The sequence below is a fragment of the Canis lupus genome, chromosome 36 (assembly GCF_011100685.1).
Source record: "Canis lupus familiaris isolate Mischka breed German Shepherd chromosome 36, alternate assembly UU_Cfam_GSD_1.0, whole genome shotgun sequence".
Classification (NCBI taxonomy): domain Eukaryota; kingdom Metazoa; phylum Chordata; class Mammalia; order Carnivora; family Canidae; genus Canis; species Canis lupus.
In genome coordinates this window covers 17299177-17325376 of record NC_049257.1, presented here as the reverse complement: position 1 = coordinate 17325376, position 26200 = coordinate 17299177, and the positions used below count along the sequence as shown (strand labels likewise).

At 36.9% G+C, this 26200-nt stretch overlaps 1 long non-coding RNA gene across 38 annotated transcripts in view; it reads left to right on the top strand.

The window, feature by feature from the left end:
* Window positions 1-26200, top strand: part of LOC102153619 — a 214301-nt gene that overhangs the window by 40529 nt on the left and 147572 nt on the right. For 35 of the 38 annotated variants that reach the window (XR_005384697.1, XR_005384729.1, XR_005384728.1 and 32 more), the window contains 2 exons: window positions 14563-14716; window positions 21035-21187. This is a non-coding gene — a long non-coding RNA (uncharacterized LOC102153619). Of the gene's footprint in view, window positions 1-14562; window positions 14717-16672; window positions 16788-21034; window positions 21188-26200 lie in introns of all 38 variants that reach the window. The other 3 variants (XR_005384730.1, XR_005384713.1, XR_005384710.1) reach the window with 2 other exon arrangements.

Genomic DNA, 26200 nt, shown 5'->3' with positions numbered 1-26200 from the left:
AATTGCAGCAACCAGAAATGAAAGATTTGTTATTATGACTACTATAATTCTTTATTGTTTGTTGAGTACCAATAAGTTCCAGGGACATGAGACATATACTAATACATAATGGCTTTTGAAATATTTTTAATGTTCCTAAAATATTAAGGTATGCATTCCTTACTTAAAAGATAAAATCTCTAGAAAAGGTTTTGAGTCAAGGCATTCTTTTTAAATCTCACCCCCAGTTGCATCTCTTTTTAGCACCAACTCTTCCTATTGTAGCAGTTCTTGTCCTGGTCACATATTAGAATCCCCTGGGAGCTGCTAAAAGAAAAAAAAAGGCAGACAAAAAACAGTCCCTAGGGCCCACTCCTAAGAAATTCTGATTTCCTGGGTCACGGGAGATGTCTAATATGTCCAGGGTGGGGGCAGGGCGGCAGAGGGAGGCAAATCATAAAACAGACTATTAACTGTAGAGAATAAACTGAGGGTTGCCAGAGGGGTGGTGGGCAAGGGGTTGGGTTAAATGGGTGATGGGTATTAAGGAGATCACTTGTAATGAGCACTGGATATTATACATAAGTGATGAATCATTAAATTCTCTCCTGAAACTAATATCGTACTGTACATTAATTAACTGGATTTAAGTAAAAACCTGAAACAAATAAATATAGTAAAGGGGGGGAAATGTCCACAGATGTTTTAATGTGCAGTCAGAGTTGAGAACTATCACCTAAAACAGTGGTTCTCAAAGTGTGGTCCTTGGACTAGCAGCATCAGCATCACCTGAGAATTTGTTGCCTTTGCAGACCTCAGGCCTAACCCACCCCAGTAAATCCCAAATTCTAGGGGAGGAGCCTGGTAACCTATAGTTTAATAAGCCCTCCAGGTGATTCTGATGCTCACTAAAGTTCAAACCATTTTTGACTTAAAAGAATGTAAAGAAAAAACGAATTGTCAGGAGAATGGCATTAAGGAATCAGGGAGAATGGAGCCAGATGGGCTGTCTTCCTGGGGTGTAGGAAGCTCTATAATACTCTGGGTGCAAGAGCAGGCCTTGCTGATGAAGATTCTTTTTATATAATTTTACCCAAGATTCATCATACTTTGGTGAAGTGAGTCATACCAGCAAACTAGCTCAAACTTACCTTATATATTTTTGTATGAAATGAGCTAGATTCTTTGGATAAAACAGGAAGAAGGGAAATGATTGTAAGTCTAGTAAGCATGAAAATTAGGAACTCTAAATGTTTGGTAGAAGCAAGTGGAGGAGCACTGAGGCACACCTGCATGTTAGATGCACATAAACAGAATGAAAAATTAAATTGCTGGTTTTAGGAGATAATTTCATCTAGCTCTCTAAGGAAGGACATGATGACTCTTTTCCTTATAAGAGTTACACAGTAGATGTGGAGTCCCTTGAGGCAACTAACTATAGGATCATTCATCTCGTACTTGGACTATACTTCAGAATGAACAAATGCTCAAATGCTGATCATTTTGTGGGATTTCCAATGTGGCATCCTGATAGTTGCCATGTCCCTTTGGACAGTATTTTAAATTCTCCTTATTAGCAAGTAGCAAATGGTGAGTTTCCACTGCGCAGTTTTTGCTAACATAATAACTATGACAACCTACAATATGAGTGATATACAGGCAGTTCAACTCCTGTTGAGTGGAATGAGTACCTTGGAAATGGGGAATTTCTTCCACTATGTGGTCTCAAGACAAAGACCACCTATATTTATTGAATGATTAAGATGATACTAATTGTTTTTAAATGGACCCCCAATCTTGGAGAGAATCTATTTAATTGTTGTGGTTAATTAACATCTCAAACTATCTCAGAAGACTATTTTATTTAGCAGAGACATTTGGAATTGAGTTTGGAATCTAAAGCATCAGTGCTCAGCATATCCTAAAGATTAGGAGGGCAGTCTCTCAATCTGTCATGATTAATATGAATATGATGAGTGCTGTACTCAGTATAATCAAAATCTACGGAATAAATACTCTTCTTGAAATGTCAAAGGTTGTTAAAGCTGGATTTCTGCAGGAGAAAATAATGTCAGGAATCTGCCTGGATAATTTGCCAGCAGATTTAAGACTAAATGCAGTATTTAATCATTACTTCTTTGGTGTTTCTCTGACACTATACAGATAAGGCCAATCACAGATCTTGAGGCACTGGTCACAGAATTATCAGAATTATCTGTTGAATTAATGATTTTGGCCCAGTGGATTTTCCCAGCTAAAGTTGACAAATGAGAAAACTAGATTTTCTTAGGGCAGAAGATGAGTAGCACTCATGCAAAGAAACCTTCTCTACTCAGAGTAATGTCATTAAAAGGATAAATTGGGAAAAATGCTCTTAAACATCTTTTATAATAACTTGCCAATTATACAACCATAGGATAAATGAATTTATATTAACAAAGCAAGAAACAAACTTAGAAAAATACTGTGTGAGGTATAGAAATAAGTTGCAATATATAACTTGTGAATTTTTGGTTGGTTAGTACAAACGTCACCACTCTTCCTCTCTTTTATACATAATATATATTTATACATTACCTATAGTATATAATGCTCTAGAATAATTTTGTGCATACAAAAGTATTTAAATGTGATGAATAGTCTTGTGGAGGATATTGAGAAAATTCAGAGACCTCCTTACGAAAGATGTCGGTTGGAAGAATTTTAGTAATACAAAAAATGAAACAATGAAATTAAATTTAGTCTCTGTAGAAATAAGAGAAATATTACAGGTAGATGGAGTGTATGAATGGGAAGAAAATAAGTCAATAAGGATATTTTTAAAACCTCAGACATCAGTGATCCCTATGTGATCAGACTAAAGCAGATTATGACTGTTATGCACTTTCCTCAACAATCAACCTTTCAAGTAGATTGTTAGAGCAACTAAACCAAAATGGACCACAGTCAAGATACTCTATAGTAATGCCTTGTATTAACACTTTGTAAGTTGTTATGTGGAATTGGAGATCACTAAATAATGAAAATTAGAAGTCACTAAAAATCTATTTGGTAGTTGAACAATGTATTATTTTCTATTGTTGTATAAAATATCACCATAAGGCTAGTGGCCTAAAACAAGACAAATTACTATCTCATAGTTCCTTGGATTAAGAATCCAGGTACAGTTTAGCTGAGTCCTCGTTCAGGGCCTCACAAGTGTGCATTCAAGGTGTCAGCCAAGTTTTGCTCTCATTTGGAGGCTCAACTGGAGAAGAATATTCTTCTAATCTTACTAAAGTTATTGACAGAATTCAGGTCCTTGCAGCTGTAAGACTAAGGGTCCCAGCTTCTTACTATCAGGTGTCCTCAGCAACTATAGGCTGCCCAGATTTCCTAGAAGTCACCTGTAGTCCCTGGACATTGCCTACAATTCCTTGTCACCTGGACTTTTCCAAAATGTCTGCTTACTGTATTGAGCCAGCAAGGAGAATCTCTAGATCAATCAGCTATCAAGATGGAGTCTTATTTATATAATACAACACAATTATAGACGTGGCACTCATCACTTCTATGATATCCTGTTGGTCAGAAGCAAGTCCTGGGCATGCCTGTGGCTCAATCAGGTGAGCATCTGACCCTTGATTTTAGTTCAGGTCATGCTCTCAGCATCCTGGGATCAAGCCCTGAGTTAGGCTCTATGCTCTGTGGGAAATCTTCTTGAGGATTTCTCTCCTTCTCCCCCTTCCCTTCCTGAGGCTTGTGCTATCCATCTATCATCTATCCATCTATCTATTATCTATCTATCTATCTATCTATCTATCTATCTATCTATCTATCTATCTATCTATCACCTTTTTTATCTATCATCTATTTATCATAAATAAATAAATCTTAAAAAAAAAGGAAGCCCCAGATCTGTCCACACTCAAGAAGAGAGGATTATTCAAAAGCATGAACACCATGAAGCAGGATCGTGGTTGGTGGTGTGGCGGCGGCGGTGGTGGTGAGAGGAACCTTAGAGTCAATTCACTACAGATAATTTATTTAACCTGAATGCATTTATTTTCCCCATCTGTGCAGGAGAAATTATAATCTCTGGCCCATGGGCTGTTGTGTGCATTTATTTTTTAAATTTTAATTCCAGTGTAATTAGCATTAGTTAATTAGTTTCAGGTGTACAATATAGTGATTCAACAATTCTATATATAACTCAGTTCTCAAGATAAGTGTACTCTTAATCCCCTTTACCTATTTCACTCATCCCCCATCCACCTCCCCTCTGGTTTTTGGTTTGTCTCTTTTTTTCTGTGTGTTTTGTTTCTCAAATTCCACATATGAGTGAAATCATGGTATTTTTCTTTCTCCGACTTATTTCACTTAACATTATACTCTCTCTATCCTGGTGTCACAAATGGCAAGATTTCATCCTTCTTGATGACTGAATAATATTCCACTGTGTGTGTGTGTGTGTGTGTGTGTGTGTGTACCACTTATTTTTTGTCCATTTGCCCATCAGTGGATACTTGGGCTGCTTCCATAATTTGGCTATTATAAATAATACTGCTGTAAATATAGGGGTACATATATCACTTTGAATTAGTGTTTTTGTATTTTGGGGGTAAGTACCCAGTACTGTCATTACTGGATTGTAGGGTAGTTATATTTTTGACTTTTTGAGGAAACTCCATACTGGTTTCCACCTTGACTACACCAGTTTGCATTCCCACCAGTAGTGCATATTTCTTCACATCCTTGTTGACACTTGTTTTTTCCTCTGTTTTTGATTTTAGCTATTCTGACACATCTGAAGTTATATCTCACTGTGGTTTTGATATGCATTTTCCTGATGATGAGTTATGTGGAACATCTCTTCATGTGTCTGTTGGCCATTTGCATTGTCTTCTTTGCAGGAATGTCTGTTCACATCTTCTGCTCATTTTTAATTGGATTATTTGTTTTTTTGATGTTGAGTTGTAGAATTTCTTTATATATTTTGAATACATTCCCTTTATCACATATGTCATTTGCACATATCTTCTTGCATTCCTTAGGGTTATCTCTTAGTTTTGTTGGTTGTTTCCTTTGCTGTGCAGAAGTTTTTTATTTTACGTAGTTCCAATAGTTTATTTTGCTTATGTTTCCCTTGCCTCAGGAGACATATCTAGAAAAATGTTGCTATGGCTGATGTCAGAGACATTACTGCCTGTGCTCTCTTCTATGATTTTTATGGTTTCAGGTCTCACATTTAGATCCTTAATGCACTTTGAGTTTATTTTTCTGTATGGTGCAAGAAAGTAGTACAGTGTCATTCTTTTGCATGTCCAGTTTTCAAAAAAAACATTTGTTGAAGAGACTGTTGTGTGCATTTAAGTGAAGAGAAAACAGGGCTTGGAAAATAATAGGCCCTCAGTACCTAACGATCAACTCCTCTCTTCCCTCCCTTTCTCTTACAGTGTGATACAGTATTTCTTTTATTTCCTATCTTTCCATTCCTTTTTTTTAATTCCTTGAAAAAACAGGATCCTAATGGCTTCGTAAAAAAAAAAAAAAAAAAAAAAAAAAAAGAAGAAGAAGAAGAAGAAATTCAGGATACTGAATTCTTAAATTCCTTCAGGGTCTCTTCTAGTCTTACATCTTTGAGAATATTGCCTTAGGTTAGCAAAGGATACTTACTTAAAGGTAGTATAGTATATAATTTCCTTAATTCAGTGTTATGGATCAAGAACAGTTTTACTCTGGAGACCAGGGAATTCATTTCCTATAATTGAGGGTATAGAGCAGCTGCTTGTCCCTCTGCCCTCCCTTGTCTCCTGCCCTCCTATCTTTCTGCTGTGGTCACCCTCCCAGATATGAAAGACCTTCCCACTCAAAATTGGTTCGGGTGTCCGGACTAGTGATGACACACATGCAGTGCACCAGGAAGGCATGAAGAAGTTTCTCACATGAGGAGTCTTTCCAGGGAGAACAGGGCAGCGTCTCACGTAAAACTGAAAATGGCTTGAGATCAAGGAGGGGAGACTGGCTTTGGCTTTTATTGTGCTTAGGGGGCCCCTGAAATCAGAGTTCAAATTTCACTGACAGCAGACCCTGCAGAGTCTAGGATTGTGGGGATGAAAAGCACAACCCCCCTGCCCCCAGTGAGTCATTAAGAACAATGCTAAGTGGGGCTACTTTTGCTTTTGCTTTTGCTTTTCGGTCCCAGATCCACACATTTTTCCTTTGGAGGACACAGTGGCATATAGTTCCCTGATTTAAAAGCCCCATCTTACCAATTATCTTGGACTGCTCTTGATAGCACCTGTGTTTGGGTTTGCTAAGTAGCAGATGCTAAGATGGGGTTAGATATGTAAAAGAATGATTGTGGGAAACACCTGGTAAGGATAAAAGAGGAGTGCATAGGAGGAAGAAGGCACCTTCAGACCATGATGCAGGTCTGACACCTATAAAAGGAAGGAAAATGGAGGGAAAGAGCCTTAGCCCTCAGTGCACAGCTCTAGTCCCCTTCCTTGTCATTCACAGGCCAAGTACAGCCTGGCAAAAGTATGGCCTCAGCATGAACACGGTGTAGAATCCAAAGCTGTGGTAGTCAGCTGTGCTCCCTGTAACATGTTGTCTTGAAGGGCATTGGGAACAGTGCACCTCCATGGCTACAATAGATAATGGGATGTGTTTCTGGGGTTATGATTCCTGTTACATCCTTTCAGAGACTTGTGTAAAGAATTAAATTCCTTTTTCCAAAAAATATTTTATTTATTTAATTTATTTGACAGAGAGAAAGAGAAAGAGCGCACAAGCAGGGAGAGTGGCAGGCAGAGAGAGAGGGAGAAGCAGGCTTCCCGCCAGGCAGGAAGCCCAATGCGGGGCTTGATCCCAGGACCCTGGAATCATGACCCGAGCTGAAGGTAGACACTTAGCCAACTGAGCCACCCAGGCACCCTGAATTATATTCCTTTTTAATGACATTTTGGCCAGTTTGGATTTTGCTCCTTTAAATCCAGCAACACGTGGGGTACTGAAAGTACATCATACAAGGCTTCAATTGTTAAATTTAAATATCTAGCACCTAACACAGGTCCTGGATACTGTAGAAATCCAATAAATTTTGTTTAAGATGAACTTCTCAGGAGCATAGGATATATATTAAAGAAATTGGAAATATGAATGCCAAGCTGAGGAATTTGAACTTGATTTCAGTCTTTGGAGACAATGAGGAGTTTTTGAGCAGCAGCATGATGCTGCAAGTAGCCATGTATAGCTTTCTGTTCAGTATCAAATGAGATGGTATGGGGTTTTATAGGCAATTTTATAGAAATAGTTACCAAGATAATTACAATCCCAAAGTGCTGATTTATCATGAACAACAAGTACGTACTGAGTGTATGCATCAGGTTCTGTGCTAAGTGCCAATTTGGTTCATTTACAACAATCAAAACTATCATGCAACGCTAAATGCTTACATTTTATTAACGTGCTATCCTAGTGTTTAACTTAGTTAGCAACATTCCAGTGAGGGAAATATTATGATTCTCATTTTATAAATGAAAAACGGAACTATAATATGTAAATAACATACCCAGCGTGAGGCTGTATCTTAGCCTTCATTTATTCATTCATTCAGCAAAATGTTTTTTTGTGTGCAGAGCTGGTGAAGGGGGGCAGAAATCAGACCATAGAGAGCCAGGATTTTAATCTAGGAGGAAGAGAAAAAGGGAAGTGATATGATAAGATTTGTTTTTAAAAGCCCCCACTGGGGCAGCCCAGGTGGCTCAGCGGTTTAGCGCCACCTTCGGCCCAGGGCGTGATCCTGGAGACCTGGGATCGAGTCCCGCGTCAGGCTCCCTAATGGAGCCTGCTTCTCCCTCTGTCTCTTCTCTTCTCTTCTCTTCTCTTCTCTTCTCTTCTCTTCTCTTCTCTTCTCTTCTCTTCTCTTCTCTTCTCTCTCTTTCGAATAAATAAATAAAATCTTTAAAAAAAATAATAAAAGCCCCCCACTGGCTCCAGTGTGGTCAATGAACAAAAGGAGCACTAGGAGGGGTGGGAGGGATCTACTTTGAAGAGACCAGCCAGGAACTGTTGTGTGGTTCAAGTGAGAGGATGGCATAGTGGATGGAGGGGACTGGACAAACCTGAAAGGTATTTAGCGTTTAGGAGACTGAAAGCTTCAGCAGTTAGTGACTCACTGGACTCAGGGTGAGGAGACAGGGTTATTAAAAATAATTAACAGGGATACCTGGGTGGCGCAGCGGTTTGGTGCCTGCCTTTGACCCGGGGCGCGATCCTGGAGACCCTGGATCGAATCCCACGTCGGGCTCCCGGTACATGGAGCCTGCTTCTCTCTCTGCCTGTGTCTCTGCCTCTCTCTCTCTCTCTCTCTGTGTGACTATCATAAGTAAATTAAAAAAAATAATTAACAGATTTTGCCATGGGCAACTGAGTAGAGAATGATGTCACTTGTTGAGATCAAGGGCACAGGTGAAGGACTAGAAGTGGACGGGAAGATTGAACTCAGTTAACCCGTTAATCTCAGCTTGATTAAAGTCACTGAGGTATTGATCTCAAGGTCATTCAAGATGACTGACTCGTCTCCAGCTCAGTATATTGATCTCAGAAATGCCTACTAAGGGACCCCTGGGTGGCTCAGCAGTTGAGCATCTGCCTTTGGCTCAGGGCATGATCCTGGATTCCTGGGATCCAGTCCCCACATTGGGCTACTTGCATGGAGTCTGCTTCTCCTCCCTCTGCCTGTGTCTCTGCCTCTGTTCCTGTGTATCTCATGAATAAATAAATAAAATCTTTAAAAAAATACCTACTAAATTTTCATCTTCTCCAAAATACACCCTTCTCCCTGCCACCAGTTCTGTCTCTAAAACATAGAACTGATTGTCACTGTTGCTCAAAAAATATTTTTATCTCCCTCTTCCCTTTCAGGGAACAGAATCCAAAAATTTCCCAGCTGCCTCCCTCTCAGCTCTTTCCTGTTGGGCCCAGGATTGTTCTTATCACAGTCTCACTGGTTGACACGTCTTTCTCTTGCTCCTAAGAGGCAATTTTGTACGTCCTGATCTTTAGCATGGAGCTTTGCACATCTAAGCATGGTGGGTCAGTGTTTTTCCAGTGCATCACATTCCTTCTTTCTCGCTAGTTTCTCCTACTCAGTCATTTTGCTGATTTCTCCCCATTTGCCCAACCTCGTAAAGATGAAGGGGCCCAGTCCTTTGATCTCTTCTTGTGATTGTCCTCACTCCCATGGTGACCTCACCAATCTACACACTGATGACTCCAAATCACTATCTCTGGCCAGACATTTTCCCTGAAATTCAAACTTACATGTCTGCGTATCTACTCAACATTTTCACTGGGAGACTAAAAATCATCTCAAATATATAGATCCATAACTCAATTTACCCCTTCAAATTTACCCCTTCAAATCTGTTTCATCTGCTGTCTTCCTAACCTTACAATGTATCAACCCCAAAACCATAACATCAGACTTGCCTCCCTTTTTTCTCTTATATACCACATCCAATCTGTCATGAAATTTTGTGGGCTCTAAATTCAAACTATATTTAGGATTTCATTTTGTGCTACCTCTACTCCTACTACCTTGGTCCAAGCCACCATAATCTCTCACCTAGTGCAGATTAGTGCCATAGCATCCTAAAAGATCTTCCTGGTTTTGTCCTTGACCTTGGTCTAAGTTAGAGTAGGCTGGGTTGTCATAACAAATGGACCCCCAAATCTTGGTGACTTAAAGAACAATACCTTTATTTCTTTCTTATACAATAGTCAAGGGCCAAGTTCAGGTCTTCCAAACATCTCTCCAGTGCTCATTCAGTTCTCTGGCCAATGGCAGCTCTGTTCTCTACTAGTCAGATGACCATACCTACATGCCAAGACAGGTAGGAAATATGGTCCCTGGCTGGCCAGCTGCTTCCACTGACCACTCTACACTGTGGAAAAGGGAGGATGGATTTGGGTCACCCGCCAGTCATCTCTGCCATATTCCTTAGACATCATTTTCACATAGTAGGCAGACCTTCGAACAGAACTCAAATAAGTCACTCTTAGGTTTACAGTCTTCTAGGGACTCCCCATATCTCATCTCTTCTACATTCTTCCTCACTCTCTCCCCTTGAACTATAATACCTTGCTGTTCCTCAACCATGCTAGCCAACTGCCCATTGCAGGGCCTCTCCTTCCACATGTCTTCCAAACTCACTCCCTCACCACCTTCAAGTCTTTGCTCAAATGCCATCTTTCAATAAGGCCTATATTTACTTTCCATTTAAAATTGTGACTCCCCACCCTGCCTACTCACACTCTTGTACCCTTTTCCCTGATTTTTCTTTTCTATTATTTATCACTTTTAAATATTCTAATTGATTTACTTATTTAATATTTATTATCTATCTTGCTTGATGAATATAATTTCTCCTTTATTTTTTTAAAATTATTTTTTAAAGATTTTATTTATTTATTCATGAGAGACAGAGAGAGAGAGAGAGAGAGAGAGAGAGAGAGGCAAAGACACAGGCAGAGGGAGAAGCAGGCTCCATGCAGAGAGCCCGATGTGGGACTTGATCCCTGGGTCTCCAGGATTATGCCCTGGGCTGAAGGCAGCGCTAAACTGCTGAGCCACCTGGGCTGCCCTCTCCTTTATTTATTATTATTTTCCCTGCACTTAGAATATTGCTTGGCCCCATAATTGGTGTTCAATAAATATTTGTTGAATGACAGAACCAAGAGTGAGGCCCAATCCTTATAGGTGGTGATAACTCAAATTCCATCCCCTGATTAGGAACTACTACCTCTCAGATGTGTGTCAAATCTCACAAAGGGAATAAGGAAAGGGAGCACTAATAGACTGGTACAATTCTCTCCCCATTGTAATAACAATAATCAAAATTAAATAATGTACATGTCTGCTACTAGTACCAGGAGTGTCAACTTCATTGGGATTGGGGCACATGATGTAATAAATAGGGACATTGTCCCTGGTTCAGAGCATCACTTACCCTTCTTTCGATTCCTATCCCCTGTGGCCACTACCTCCTCTCTCAATAAATTAAATACTGTGACTAATCTAAATGATTGCTACTCAATTCTTACCAAAAAGAATGAAAAATCCTCATAGTTATTACAGTCTGAAACAATACAGATCACAATATCCAGTCAGCACATACTAGCTCAGAAATAAGCCAGATTTACTAAGCCTGTTGCCAGGTGAAGGATATAGTGCACTTTCTTGCTATAATTTATATTTCCCCTGAGTTGCTTCATAGCTTAGGCAATGAACTAACAGTCACTGAAAAGAAAGAGATGTGTCAATGCCTAAAGTTAATCCTAGGTTTTTCCTTTGTCTAATTGGCCTGGGCCCTCTGTAGTTGCTCCTGAGACCTGCCTTAAGCTCCCCAAAGCTGGGAGAAATGCCTACAAGCTGTCACAATACCCACTGTCTTGTTCTTTCTGGCTGGAGAGCTTTGACAGTTGCCAAATTCACAAATTTATTGTCTGAGTCAAGTCTTCAGTGAGCACATGTTGTTTTCAGAGACTGGCTCCTGTAGATATAAAGTAAAAAAGAATAACATAATTCATTTATTCATTTATTCAGCAAATACTGATTGAGCATTCACTATGTGCCAAGCAGTGAGTGTGGGGCATTCAATGATGAGCAAAATAGAATAGCAGCTCCCCAGAGCTTGCAATTTAGTGAAAGATACTGACAAGTAAACAGACAACCACATATGAGTAATAAAGGCTGTGACCAGCAGTGCTATGCATAAGAGAAACACTTAGCTGGAATGTGTTATATCAGAGATAGACTTTGGATATCAAGGAAACGTGTCACCAAATAACCCTACTATGAAGAATAGACCCAGTATAAATATTTACTTAAGCACTGAGAAAACATGGTTTCAGAATAAGAAGAGTGGTTTTTAAATTTTTTTGGTTTCTGTGTTTGCTTTTGACAGAGAATTATCCTTAAACAAACTAATTAGATTAGTTATGCTGAGTTCAATGTGACTTCCAATAGATATATCCGTGTTACTACCCTCATTTCTTTCTTGTTTCTGTTTTGCTTCCAGTTCCAATTTTTTTCTCTCTCCCCATTTTTTTCTATGATAATTTCAATTTAGAAGACAAATACACTGAGAAACAATGAGCTACAATTTCATGACCTATTGGTCTCATTTCTACTACAATGACTCTGAACTGGGTGTTTACACTCTGATGTTCATCACCGATCCAAGCATATATAGGACACTAGGTTGTGAAAGTGCTTCCCCAAAGAAAATATGTTCAGTTCCCCTTCCTCAGTATTTAATCTTATTATTCAAACAAAGAAAGAAAAGACTTTGGATATGAAAATTTGGGAAAGTTACAAACTAACAGGTATCAGTTTGGCAGCAAAAAACTTTCATCCCTAAAGGTACACATTACAGGCTATGATTTCTAAAAGTTTAGTTATTATCATTTTAGGTACCACTGTGTCATAAAGGGATCTCTACACTAGTGTCAAAATTCTTCCCCCTAAAGTTAAATTTTGTAAAGAAGTCTCCTTCCAAGTTGCCTACAGAATCCCCGGGATAAGCCTGGCTCACCATTACACCTGTACTAGAAAATATTGTCCCATAAACCTGGCTTCTAGAAGGTTTTTCTGCCTTTGAAAATATTACTGAATCTTTATTTTATTCATTAACAAATATTTAATAAGCATCTACTTTTTGCCAAGGCCCTATATGAGACACTAACAGGATAGAGTACCATTCAATTGTACCTTTCTTAGAGGAAGAAGCATCAAATGAAGAGTATAAATAAGCCTTATAGGAGAATTCAGATGTTGCCTCTTGCTGACAGTAAGGAATATTCTGGCTCATACCAAAAACAATTAGGCAAGATTAATCTAATGTCTACATTTTAATTTTTAAGTTGGTAAATACAATGCATAATTATTTAAATCAAATAGCATTAAGATTTATTTTAAAAATCAGCAGTCTCCTGTTTTACTCTCTCCCCATCAATGCCACTTTCTAGAGATACTTTCAACTTAATTAGCTATTTCAATAGCATTTACCTCTACATTTAAAATAATATGCCTATAATTAGGGTGACCATATACCAAATTTGCTTATCAGTTCCAGTTTATACCCATTGTCTTGGCATAATTATCACTATCGTCTTCTTCACTATCAAAAGTGTCTCAATGTGATAAATTACAGCTGCCATACCTACTATGAATCATTGTGGTTTATTGCTAAAAGATAGGATTAGGATCTATAAACCTTCCTGATGGTGTAAGCCCTCTTATACCCTCCACTTTCCCTTGAATTCATCCTCCCAATTGAGCTATATAATTTTGGGTCAAATCCCATAATCAATATTTATCCTATTTTGGATAAGTATTATTTACTATAAGCCAAATACTTCACTGTGATGTTTACCTTCTTGTATAACTTTTTGGGGTTTTTTTGGAGTTAATAATTGCCTCTTTTATTAAGGAGGGCATATGATAAGATGAGCACTGGGTGTTATACTATATGTTGGCAAATTGAATTTAAAAATAAAATAAATTTTAAAAAAATAAAATAAATAAAAATAATTGCCTCTTTTTAAGACTTAATTTTTGTACACTATTATTTTTTCCCAGATGCTTTTAAAACGCTGTGAAATGCATAGGCAACAATTCTTCTAGATGCTCAAACACTTTAGATCATTTTTCCCTTGGCATCATTGTTTCTAGGGCTCTCTGTCTTGCTCCAAACCAGACCCATTTGCTCTCTGGACCTATTGAACAGCTGTTATCCTGGGACTTCTCTTCAAATTCTAAAAAATATATTTTTTCCTTCAAATTCAATCCAGCCAAACAACCAAAGTGTAAAAGCAGAATAAATACATTCAAGGAATCAACAAATATGCTCTAGCCAGTTACTGGAGGAATGACTTCAGAAGTGAAATATATGGGCAGCCCTGGTGGCTCAGTGGTTTAGCACCGACTTCAGCCAGGGTGTGATCCTGGAGACCGGGGATCAAGTCCCACCCACGTTGGGCTCCCTGCATGGAGCCTGCTTCTCCCTCTGCCTGTGTCTCTGCCTCTCTCTCTCTCTCTCTCTCTGTGTGTCTCACAAATAAATAAATAAAATCTTTTTTTTTTAAGTGAAATACATGAAGGAGCATAGCCTACTAGTACCCTAAGTAATAAAATCTCAGAATTTTTTGTTTCTTCCCAAGGAAGTATATATGCTACTTGCTACACTTTCCAAAAATGGCACAATTTAACACATTGGGACAAAAGAAAAAGATAGGGAGATTCATCTTTTTTATCATGATCTAAAACTACATATCCAAAAATAAATAAAACAAAACTATAAATCCTGATAGTTGTGGAAATATGCTTGAAATTAAAACTGACAAGAACAAACATTTAAATCAAAATCAAATTTACTTGGCAAGGAGTTTAGGAAAGTAGGTATGTCATCTACCAACACTATTTGGTGATTCATGGACTAAAAAAAAAAAATCCACTGAACACATAAAGTTGAGCTATGACTTAGCAAGAGATTTTGTTCTGATGTAATGATGCTAATTTTAAACTTTAAACAGCTTGAAAAGGGAGATGAATGTCTGAAATGAAAATCTCAACTGATTCAGAGATAAAGAATATAAAATCAGTACTTCTGGGAACAAGCCACATTAGTCTTCCTCTCTGCAGACCTACTTGCATTCCAAGAATATTTTTCATCTCTATCAAAAGCAAGTAAGCTCTTTTTATCAATACTCCTATCTCAACCAACTCATTGTGGTCATCCTATTCCTTAAAGTTTTCTATAGAAATGGTAAAAGAAAAAAAAAACTATTGGGTGTGTTATTCTTTATGTTGGCAAATTGAACACCAATAAAAAATAAATTTACAAAAAAAAAAAGCTATTAACTCTGCTACCCTATCCAGTCAATTTGTTCATTCATAAAATAATCATTCATTGAGAATCCACATTTCTCAAGGTTTACATTTAACTTTTTTCCCTTCTCTTAAATGTATTTAAGTTTTTACTATGTTACTTGTCTTCACTTTCCTTATATCTTATCTGGGGATATCTGGGGATATCCTAAGGGTGACAGTAGAATTTTCTTCTATAACTCTTCTCTTTTCCATCTGTAGTCATGTTAGACATGTAGACAAATAGGGATGTACATACCCTCTTACTATTCATTGTGTCCCGATGTGTGGTTTAATTACATTATCAGTATGCACTATATCAAGAATAGCCTTTATATCAAATATAATAATGTAGACAGTAGTCTAAAAAAGGATCTTAACAGTCATGAATTCAAGTTATTTTTATGATGAGCCCCCAAAATAGTTGAAACGAGTATTATTATTCTCTGAGGAAAGCAACTGGGGCCTAAAATGTTTAGAGTTTGAAAAAATCAAAGGCATTTTCTTATAGGTATATTCCAATCTATTTTAGTTGTTTTAGTTTGAAAATTCCTAAAGAGCAGAAACTTTATCATGACAATTATTTAACAACTATATATTTATATCATTCAAATATCAATTATTTGTGATTATAATTATTTCTAATATTTGTATATACATATTATATAAACATATTTTATGTACACATATACATATATTTATATATTTATATAAATATAAATGTGAAGATGAAAAAATATTCAGTGTCTCAACAGTTGGTGAGAAAGAAAACAAAGTTACCCAAAGGCTAATGATTTAACTGAGGAAGATCAAGATGACTCAAAATGAGTAGTTGTAGGGCAGCCCGGGTGGCTCAGTGGTTTAGCGCTGCCTTCAGCCCAGGGCCTGATCCTGGAGACCGGGGATCGAGTCCCACATCGGGCTCCCTACATGGAACCTGCTTCTCCCTCTGCCTGCGTCTCTGCTTCTCTCTCTTTCTCTCTGTCATGAATAAATAAAATCTTTTAAAAAAGTGAGTAGTTGCAAAGTAAACTTCTCTTACGTTATATGATAAAGAAAGGAAACTCAGAATAACAATTGCAAAAAAGATATATAAAGCTGTATTTTTTTAAAAAGACACTGAAACAGAGTGGGAAAGTAGTTTTTTATTATCTATACTGTGAAGATGAGCCACTTAGGGAAAAAGATTAGATCATAAAAAATTCCAAACACATTTAATGGATCAAAGTCAGTAATTTCAGCAATTTGTAGCTCCTGAAGCAATAAATAAAGTCTAACTGTTTAAAAAAGCTTATCCAATTGGATGGTGAACTCAAATAAGTCACCCTGGCATGCACACATTGTCTTTTATCTCAAGCTCTGAATCATAGATTATTAACCTTTTCCATAACATTAGAGATTTTGAGAGGTAAACTTGTAAAAGAATGAGAATATAAATAAAGACAATTAAATCTAAATACACTATACAAATACTTTTGTAACAAAGTGTACTGATCAGTGTTGTAATTATTGTAATATTATTTCTGTTTCTCTGTTTTTCAATGGGTTTAGAACATTTAAGAACATCTAATATATTAGATTTGTGGCTTCAGTTAGGAAAAAAATTTTAAGTTTAGCATCAATATGTACATATAGAAATTTAGTTTGTTAAATATATGAAATTTTAATTTATAAGTTTTTTAGTAATGTGTGAATATTTGGAGCTATATTGCCTAAATATTTATAAATTGGACTTTAGACAAAGTACAAATGGTGAGCATTCCTTTCCTCACACAGGAGTCCTTTGGGCATTAAAGAAGTTGTTGACAGTGATAAAAAGCTGCAAAGTGAGAAAACCAAAACTATTTTCCACATCTCCCTATTTCATGGCTCCCTAGCCAAAATACTTAAGGTACTCCAATCACTAAAATGTGCAGATATCTATATGTACAACATCTAAAAATCAATGTCCCAAGGGAGAATAATGTATCCACATTGAATCATTACATTGAAGTGGAAAGTGAGAGTTTTGAAATTCTAAATCACAATTGCCATTAATTTTGTAGGTAGTCCCTATTAGGATTGAGCAATCCTAGATTATACTGGTCTTTGATTATACTGTATTGAGTATAGTTTTTGCCTATCAACATGAAAATTTTAGGACATGGCAATTTGTGTTTAAAATTACAAATTAATTTTTAAAAATCTAAGTCTATCTTTAGGCTTTAAAGCAGTTGATCTAGAAAAATAATAGTGCAAAGCTCAAAGGGTGAACCGAATGTGAAGAATCCTGTGGCCTTTGGGATACTTTTTGCTTTTTATACTTTGCTTGATGAGAGAAACTGAAGGAAACACTGCCCCATGAATTTGAACCATAAAAATTAGAAAAATAGAGTTTGTGCCAATAGTTTTGGAATATAAGCAAGAGTGAAAAAATGAGGAACTTAAAAATTATGTCTAAAAACAGAATAAGAAATAATAGATTACCCGTAAGTTCCAAGTGGCTAATAACATAGTATATAATATTAGCAAATAGACCATATCAGTGCAAAATTGCAAAATTGCCATCCTCCATATTTAAGAACAGTGATTTTTTTTTCTGAATATAAAACCTGAAATTTTGCTGATGGTACTTGTAGTCATTGCTGGAATAGTTAATAGTGGATGCCCACAATCTGTGACTCACTCACTGTGACTCACCTAGGAAATAAGGCCAGTGGAAGTGTCTTCAGCACATTCAGACAAACAAAAAATGTACACACATACCCTAGGGTTCATATATATACCTAGAAAGTAAAGACAAAGTAAAAATGTAATACCAATCTCTCAAGCACCACACTAAATTTTGGCTATTTCTTTAGGCTATGTTCTTGATCTATATCTTAAGGTGAAGTCTCCTGGAGAAATATGATGTCAGGGGGAGGGGTGAGTAGGTGGGCAGGTTGGAACAGGTAGTGGAGAAATGAAGATATACACCATATTTAGATGGTGTCAAAGATGGTCTTCTTTGATGACCGTCTTTGGCCTAGGGCCAGCATTGATGAGGCTCCGATGGCTGACATGTGGCAGATAAACCACGTGGCTAGAGTCACTCTAGGAGATTGCATTCAGAGCCAGCTCCTATGGCCTCTATTTCCACTTTGTGTCATTGTTATTAGATTCCTCTTTAGAGCAGTTCTTCTGGTTATACTCCCCATGATTCTCTTTTTGGTTTTTCATTTCCAGAGCCATACACCATTACATTCTGAAATATTACTATTGCCAGCGTCCCATAAAGTTAATTTAATTTTCACTAATGTCAGATTTAAAGGAGTCATGAATTTTAGTTCCTAACTTTTTCATTTTGAAACAATTTTACTATTTTGTGACAGTGTGTAACTTTTGCATATTTGCTGTCTACTCTCTTCCCCACTGTTGTTTGAGTCTTACATGAGCATTTATATATTTTTAAATGTTCACCATCAGTCCTTTGGCTGAAATTTTTCTAGTCATGATTTGATTTCATGAAATTTATCCTCTAGTAAATTCCCCCCCAAAAAAAGGCTTAAAAAAAGGACACATCATTTCCTAAATTCTGTAAATTGATTTTTCTATATGCTTGATATTTGAAGGACAGGTTGGCTGGATATAAAATACTTGCTTCACAATTCCTTTCACTAAGCTTTTTAAAAATATTGCTCTGTTGTTGCCTAGCTTTATATGTCGGTTTTAAAAGGTCTGATGCCCAGTCTAATTCTTCTGTCACTGTAAGTAATTTGATATTTCTGCCTGGAGACCTTGAGGATTTATACTTGTTTTTGAAATCTAATGAGTTTTGGATTCTTAAGATTTTAAATGCTTAAAAATATGTCTTAAGAGTTTAATTATTTTGGATTAGATTTTCTTGGTACCCAGTGAACTCTGAATGTATAGATATGTCTTTTTTTATTCTGTAAAGTTATCTTGGATTATAGTTTAAAATATTAGTTCTGTTGGGGCACTTGGATGTCTCAGTCAGTTAATCGTCCAACTCTTGATTTCAGCTCAAGCCATGACCTCAGGGTCATGAGATTGAGCCTCATGTGCTCCATGGGGAGTCTGCTTGGGATTGTCTTTCTCCCTCTCCCTCTACCCCATTCTCCGCTCCCTTGCTTGTGTGCTCTCTCTCTCAAAAAAAAATTAAAATATTAGCTCTGCTTTATTGTTTTTGTCTTCAGGGGCTCTGTTAACATGAAGACCATTCCCTTTTGCCTGTCTTCCAAGTCGGCCACTCTCCCTCTAGTCCTTTTTACTACTTTATTTAGGCCATTTTCATTCTCTCTAATGTTTTCTCACCTTCTCTCAATATTCCTTATTAAATTTCTGAGTTTATTTTCCCTTGGGCAACTTGTAAGTTTTTCTTTACTTGTGAGACAATTTTGCCTTTTTCTTCTGTTTTTTTTTTTTTTTTTTTTTTTCTGAGTGCAATCAACCCTTTTCATTTATCTCTATGTTGTCTATTTTATTTTTAATTTTTGTACTTCTAATTTTACTTCTAATTTATGAGAATACATAAGTCTGCTTGATGTGTGAACTTACAGTTTTCTTCTTTACAGTTTCCTTCTCATTTTTGATTGTTTTATCAGAGGAGAATTTACCTCAGTTGATAGGCATGACATTTCATTTCCTTGTTTTCACTGTATCTCTATATGGATTTTACTTTCCAGTTGTTCATATTTATGGTATTGGGATGTTTTTGAGATTCTTGGTTTATGGCAGCATTTCATATTGGTATAACAAAGTTCAGGTACTTTGGCAGTTTTTTGGGGGTGTGTTTTTATGGAGTAAGGAGGGCCATGAGTCCTTTGCTTTTATGCTGCTTCTTTATCTTGTAGAAACATAAGATTTCCTTTTTTTCTTATCCCCTCCCTTTTTGTCTCTATTCCCTTTTCTACTTGTCAAAGAGTATTTCTCCCTTCCCTTTTCATATTTCTTTTTTTCCTCCCAGAGCTATGAGTTTCAAAGGTTGCCATTCAAAATCCTGCCTGTCCCTTTAAATAACCAAAGTTCAAACTTCCTTCCCCAATTTCTCCATTTTTGAATTGTGTATTGTTACAGAAGGGCACCAGGCATTTGTTTTAATTAGGTTTAGCAAGACACACAGAAGCAGAAATGGCTGTCATGAAGGAAGAAGTTTTTTGTACCATGCTCATGCCTGGATGCTTTTTTAGTATTTTCAGGCTTAGAATGGACTTTGTCTTTCTGGTGGTAAAATAATTTCAAACTTAGGATCCTTTACTAGCTCCCCTATTTTGTCTTCCCTGCAGTTCTGGGTCTGCTCTTGCTCACTCAAGAGCCTTGTAGCCGTAAGGTTGTGGTGGGAGTGTGGGAAGCTGCATTCTGGGGTTTGATTATTCTTTTTTTAATTACACTTATTTGAAGTTTGGATATTCTCTATCTCCAGGTTGTGCTGAAATGTGATTGCATATAAATTTACTTTTCCTTTCTCCTGTTTGTACTGTTTGAGGAGGATATATGAGGGGGATGGTGATGCTGCTAGCATTGTCTGAACCTACCAAGAGGTCCATCAACTTCATTTTGTTAAAAAAATGCAGCAGACACTGAGAGTGGCCTACCGGTTTCCATTTTCTCTTGTTCTTCTCTGCTACCAAAAACTTGATTTGCAATGGAGGGAGTAAAGACATAATTGTGTTGTTGTTGTTGTTGGATATTTGTGTGTTTTATTTAATTTTTAGGCAACAACATAATTGTGTTGTTGTTGTTGGGTATTTGTGTGTTTTATTTAATTTTTAGGCCCCTGTGGCCAGGTGACAATGTAGTCAAAGAGACAAAAGCAGAAATCTACTGAATGGGTTTTGCAGGAAATTCTGCACCTTGATAGAAATGGTTAGACTCAGCTGAAATGCCTTCTGACCTTTTCCCTTTTTGTCTGGAGTAGCAGCAGCTATCTTAAGACCATAAAGATAAAAGCCAAAAGCTAAGGGTAATGGAACAGAAAAATAGAGGAAGCCTGAGTATTTGAGGAGCTACATGAGCCCTGGATTGCCTATCCCCAGATTTCTGGTTATGTAAGAAATTTAAGCTCCTTTCTCAATTAAGGCACTATTTTGTCAAGTCTCTGTTCAGAGCTATATACCTTGGCTGATACCTCAATTTATTAAGGCGTTTCTTCTTTTTCAGGAGGGATGCAGACATGATCACTTTCATAGCTCACCATGCCAAGGACCACAATAACCTGCTGCATATGCTTCCTTTGTGCATCAGTTATATGTTAAGAGACTAAAGATTTACACTCTCCGAAGAGTTTAGAAAAGATAATAAACATTCCCACAGGTATGTTTCTTCAGTCTCACCTGTGAACTTTGTTTTATACTCCCCTTTGACAACAATCCCACCGATCGGTTATAAATAAGCAAGGGTTAAACGCCCATAAAAACAAGTAACTAACCAAGTTTCTTATTAACTTATTTATTCATAGTTCATGACCTGAAATACAAAACTTGCTTAACCAGGTGTTGGGTGGGTTGTAACGTACCAATGAGAGGTGTGTGAGTGTGGCGTGAGCATGCCAGGTGTGGGAGTAGGTGCACCATGGTGTGATATACACTTGCTAGGGGGAGGAGGAAGATAAGCAGGGAAGTGCTAACATGGGAAAACAGGAAGTAGGGGAGCAGAAAGAAAAAGCAGGTAGAGAGGGCTTCAAATAGGAAAACCTAGAGAAAATGTCAAATCAAAATTGAAAATCAAATAGAAAAATGCTTGTGATATATAATAGTTTCTCTCTTTTATTTCTGTTATAACGAAGTAGATTTACATTTCCTAAAACAACTCCTTATCCATAGGGAGTGCTCAATCATTATTTTTTTAAGATTTTTATTTATTTATTCATAAGACACGGAGAAAGAGGCAGAGACACAGGCAAAGGGAGAAGCAGGCTCTCTGCAGGGACACCGATGCAGAACTCGATCTCAGGACCCTGGGATCATAACCTGAGCCAAAGGCAGATGCTCAACCGCCGAGCCACCCAGGTGTCCCTCAATCATTATTTTTGAATGAAGGATTTAATCAATAAGCTTTGAAGTAGGGAATAGTTTTCAAATGGACTATATCATCTTGAACTATCTAAGTATTTTATACCTTCTTTCTCCATTTTTGAGTAATACATTGTTGTAAAAGTTTACCCAGGTTTTGTTTTCATCACATATGGTAAGACATATAGATGCAGAAAAGACTCATATTTTTATACCCACATATAAACTGGAGGCACAGTACACCGTGCAGGGCCACATGAGGAAGGACCAAGATTGGTCAGGAGGCAGAGAAAACGGGGAAAATATAGCATGGGCCTTTATTGTGGTTTCTGTAGGAAGAAATGGAAGAGATCAGGGTAAGCGGGTTTAAGATCTGCTAGCTTGAATAATTTCAGTAGGCTCTAGGGCATGGAGACTGTCCCAAGTTGTCTGATTGCTGGCCTTAGAGTGATTAGGGCAAGAGTGATTAGGGAAATAGTGGCCTGCAGTGAAAGAGCTTAAAAAGGACTGGAGGGCTCTGCTCTGGATGGTGGCACATGAAAGAGGAGCTGTTTGCTATGTTCAGGATCAGCAAGGCCCCAGATGTAAAGATTGAAAAACAGACATGAGAAAACATTGTTATTATATACATTATGTATATTATATGCATTTTTGCAGTTACTGCAGTTTCTTTTTATTGGTAGATGTGAGCTCATTCATGTTGTAACTTTATATTCTGTAGTGCTCTCTATCAAGTATCTAAACTAAAATCTACATACCTTCAGGTAATAATATAGTTTCTGGTATTAGGCTGTCTGCCTTGTGAGCCCTCAGTAAATAAGGTTTAATGAATGTGATAGAGTCTTTCAATAAAATATTAGATGCAACCAATGACCATCCAGTTAACCAGTGGCAAAACTAGGAATTGACCCTAGGCTTTTTGCTTCCTGCATTGTGTTATCCAATAAAATCATGCTTTGACCAGAGTAAAAAAAATCTATGCAGCTGCTCTTGAGAGTATCTGAATCATAAACTTTAGGTAAAAATCATCTTACTTGTGTTCAGAAATCAGGAGCCTATTCAAGAGAACTGACTCTGGGAAGTTCAAGGGACATTCCAGGCAGAATTTTCTCTACTTCTGCCTTTTGGATTTGCAGCGTCCTATTGAATTACTTCCCAAAGATGAATCATGGCTAGCATGATTGACTCTAGACGGAGTCTCCTAAGCATCAATAATAACTTCAATCCAACTGCCGCTAGAGCAATTAGGAAAATCCCAACACCCTGAGCTATTGGTCTCTCCACATTTTTGGCAACAAATACATTTAAGAGACTCAAAGAAATCTTCAAGGTCATACCTTTATTAGGCTCCAGATATGCCCCTTATATCTGTACTTCCTAGAACATCAAAACAATAATTATCTGAGTCATCAACCTTGTGATTCAGTTCTGTGATTATTATTTTTCTCTAACTAAATAAAATGTATACACCTTCACAATTTAATGAGCTCACAACTTAATTGAACTCAAGTAGCCTACTCTTGCTGCTTAGCTGCAGACAAAAACATGGGTATTAGTGTATCTAAGATGTTGCTTTAATAATTATTTTAGTTTCTCATCTTACTCCTATCTCATAGGAAATTGTGGCGTCATTGGATGGTTGCTCTGCAGGGTGCAGGCAGATGTCAACCAACCCCAGTGAAGATTGTTTCATTGATTGGCAACCAGTCAGGCTAATATTATTTGTATTTCCAGCAGAACTCTAAAGAAATTTTAAATCACTACCTTAGGAGCAGCAGAACTCTTGGTTTATAATCTTCTCAATACAGATAGCTCTTTTCCCATTACTTAAGGTACAAAACACCATTCCAGTTATAAACCATTTAAGTATGTATAACTAACATGATTGAAATTATTAGGTTTATTTCTATAAATATAGAATCAAGAAAAAATGCATAAAATGGGTGTTAATGGTATATTGTCTTTTTTTTTTTTTTTTTTTAAGAACCATAGTAAGGCCCTTTCTCTTAGCAGGGATAATTCTATATTGCATGGATGTTGTTTTTGTTTATTTAGCTTTTGCTTTTAAAGAAAAAAGACTCATGTTAGGGATAAGTATAGAAATTATCAAAATCTATAGAATTGTGAAGCCTCATGGCATTTTATAAAGCACTTTCACATTAATTATTTCATTGTGACTTACACCCTATGAAGGAAATGGGGTAGGCATTACAATTTCTATTCTGGAGTTGAAGAAAACTTATGTGAAAGTAAAAGCACTTTGCTTGCCCTAAAAATTAACAGTAGAGCCAGGGTCAAACCTAGACCTTAAAAGCATGACACTGTGTTTCTTGTTAGTATTGTTTTCTCAACTAATTAAATTTTAATTAAACCATACCCTAGGTATGACTTAAGGATTAATTCTCCACTCAGAAAAAAGTATACCTATTCTCTTTCTGCTCCAACTCCCACTCTCACCAACCTATCATCATCACCTTTCTTTAATGATCTATTACTTTAGTGTCAAAAACCATCCATCCAGCGGCACCTAGGTGGCTCAGTCAGTTAAGCATCTGACTCTTGATTTTGGCTCAAGTCATGATCTCAGTGTTGTGAGATGGAGGCCTGCATCGGGCTTGGGGCTCAGTGCAGAGCCTACTTGAGATTCTCTCCATCTACCCCCCTCCCCCTTCTCAAGCTTGCCTTCTCTCTCTCAAACAAAAAAATAAAATCTTAAAAAATAAATAAATAAAAACATCTATCCATTTTGGCCCTAACCCATCACCAGCCTGTATGGCCATCTACTCAACTGTTATGAATTTGATGAGTACATTGACATGTCAATCAAAAATCACTCCTATTAATTCCTATCAATCTGATAAAGCACTACTAAGCAATTCTGGCCTCTCTCAAACCCACGGGACCTCTTCCCTCACTTCTAGGTTCCATTATTTTCTCCAGTTGCCTGGAATGGTTACCAGATTCCACAATAAGTAGAAATTGTATGTAGGATCAAAATGTCCACATCCCTGTATCTCATTCCTTCATATTCCTGCTAGATGGAGGAAGTTATTAGACTCACGAATAATGTAGCTGGCTAATTCTACTAAGGAGTTTATGATTGATGATAGTTTGAATATATCCCCTTTCCTGAAAAAGTGTTGCTCTTTAAAAAAAGTTTTCAGTAACTTACACCAAAGTGATTAATTATGCAGGTATTTTGAATAGTCTAGGCACTATAGGAAGTGCTTGTTAGGTTTTTTAAAAGTATATAATTCTACCTCTATCAGATGGAGGCTCAACAAAGGGTTTTAGTTAAAAAAATTTTTTTAGTTAAAAAAAAACTTAGAAATTCTGAAAGCCACTGTTCTAAAATAAAGCTGCCTAATTGTACCAAAGGACAATGTCAAGCCCCAAAAAGAGAAGGATAAAAACAATCTGAAGTGGATTAAAATTCCTAATAAAAGCAAGGTGATGTTTAGGCACAAACTATAAAGGTACAGAGAAAGAAAACTAACATTTATTCATTTATTGAATACCTACTATGTTTAAAGTGTTTGTATATCATAAAGACACCAAGCTTCACACTGAATTTGTGTCAAAAGCAAGCTAGAGTTACTTCTTTACTCCAAACTCTATAGCTACTGGAAGGAAGACAGATTCAATTTTTTCCCACTCATAGCTTTTCAACATACAAGGAGTACAAACAAAAATGTACAAACAAAACCCACCCCGTAATTTTAATTTTGTGATGAAATTTACAACTAAAGGGAAGAATCAGACATAAATCTCAGGAGCTCCACTATTTCCTACCAAAGATGTATTTAGTGATTTTCAGCAATCCTCTCAAGGTAGAAGTTAAAGGTTCCTCAACAGAAATTTAAAGATAGTCTTAGTAAAGCAAATTAACACCAAGAGGAAGTTAGTCATTTGGAATATAAAACAAAGCATAATTAAATTCATCCTGATTGAAACCTGGCTCTTGTTTCTTTTTTTTGTTTTTTTTGTTTCCTTTTTGGCTCAGAGTAAGGCCACTGACAGCAGATTGTTTGTACAAATAAAACACAATTGGTCCAGAGACAGCTTTCATTCTCACTGAGATTCCTTATCTTTAGATGCTCCCTTATTCCCTAAGTCCAGCCAAAAAAAGAAGCTTAGATTGTTTTTATATCTACTAAATAAGAGACTAATTTTTAATTCTACACATACATTATTTCATGTAATTCTCATAATAATTCAAAAAGTTTACATGTATTACTTGTCTTTTTCTGTCATTGAGGACATTTAGACTCAGAAATGAAGAGACCTGTGTAAGATCAGCCTATTAGTAAATGTC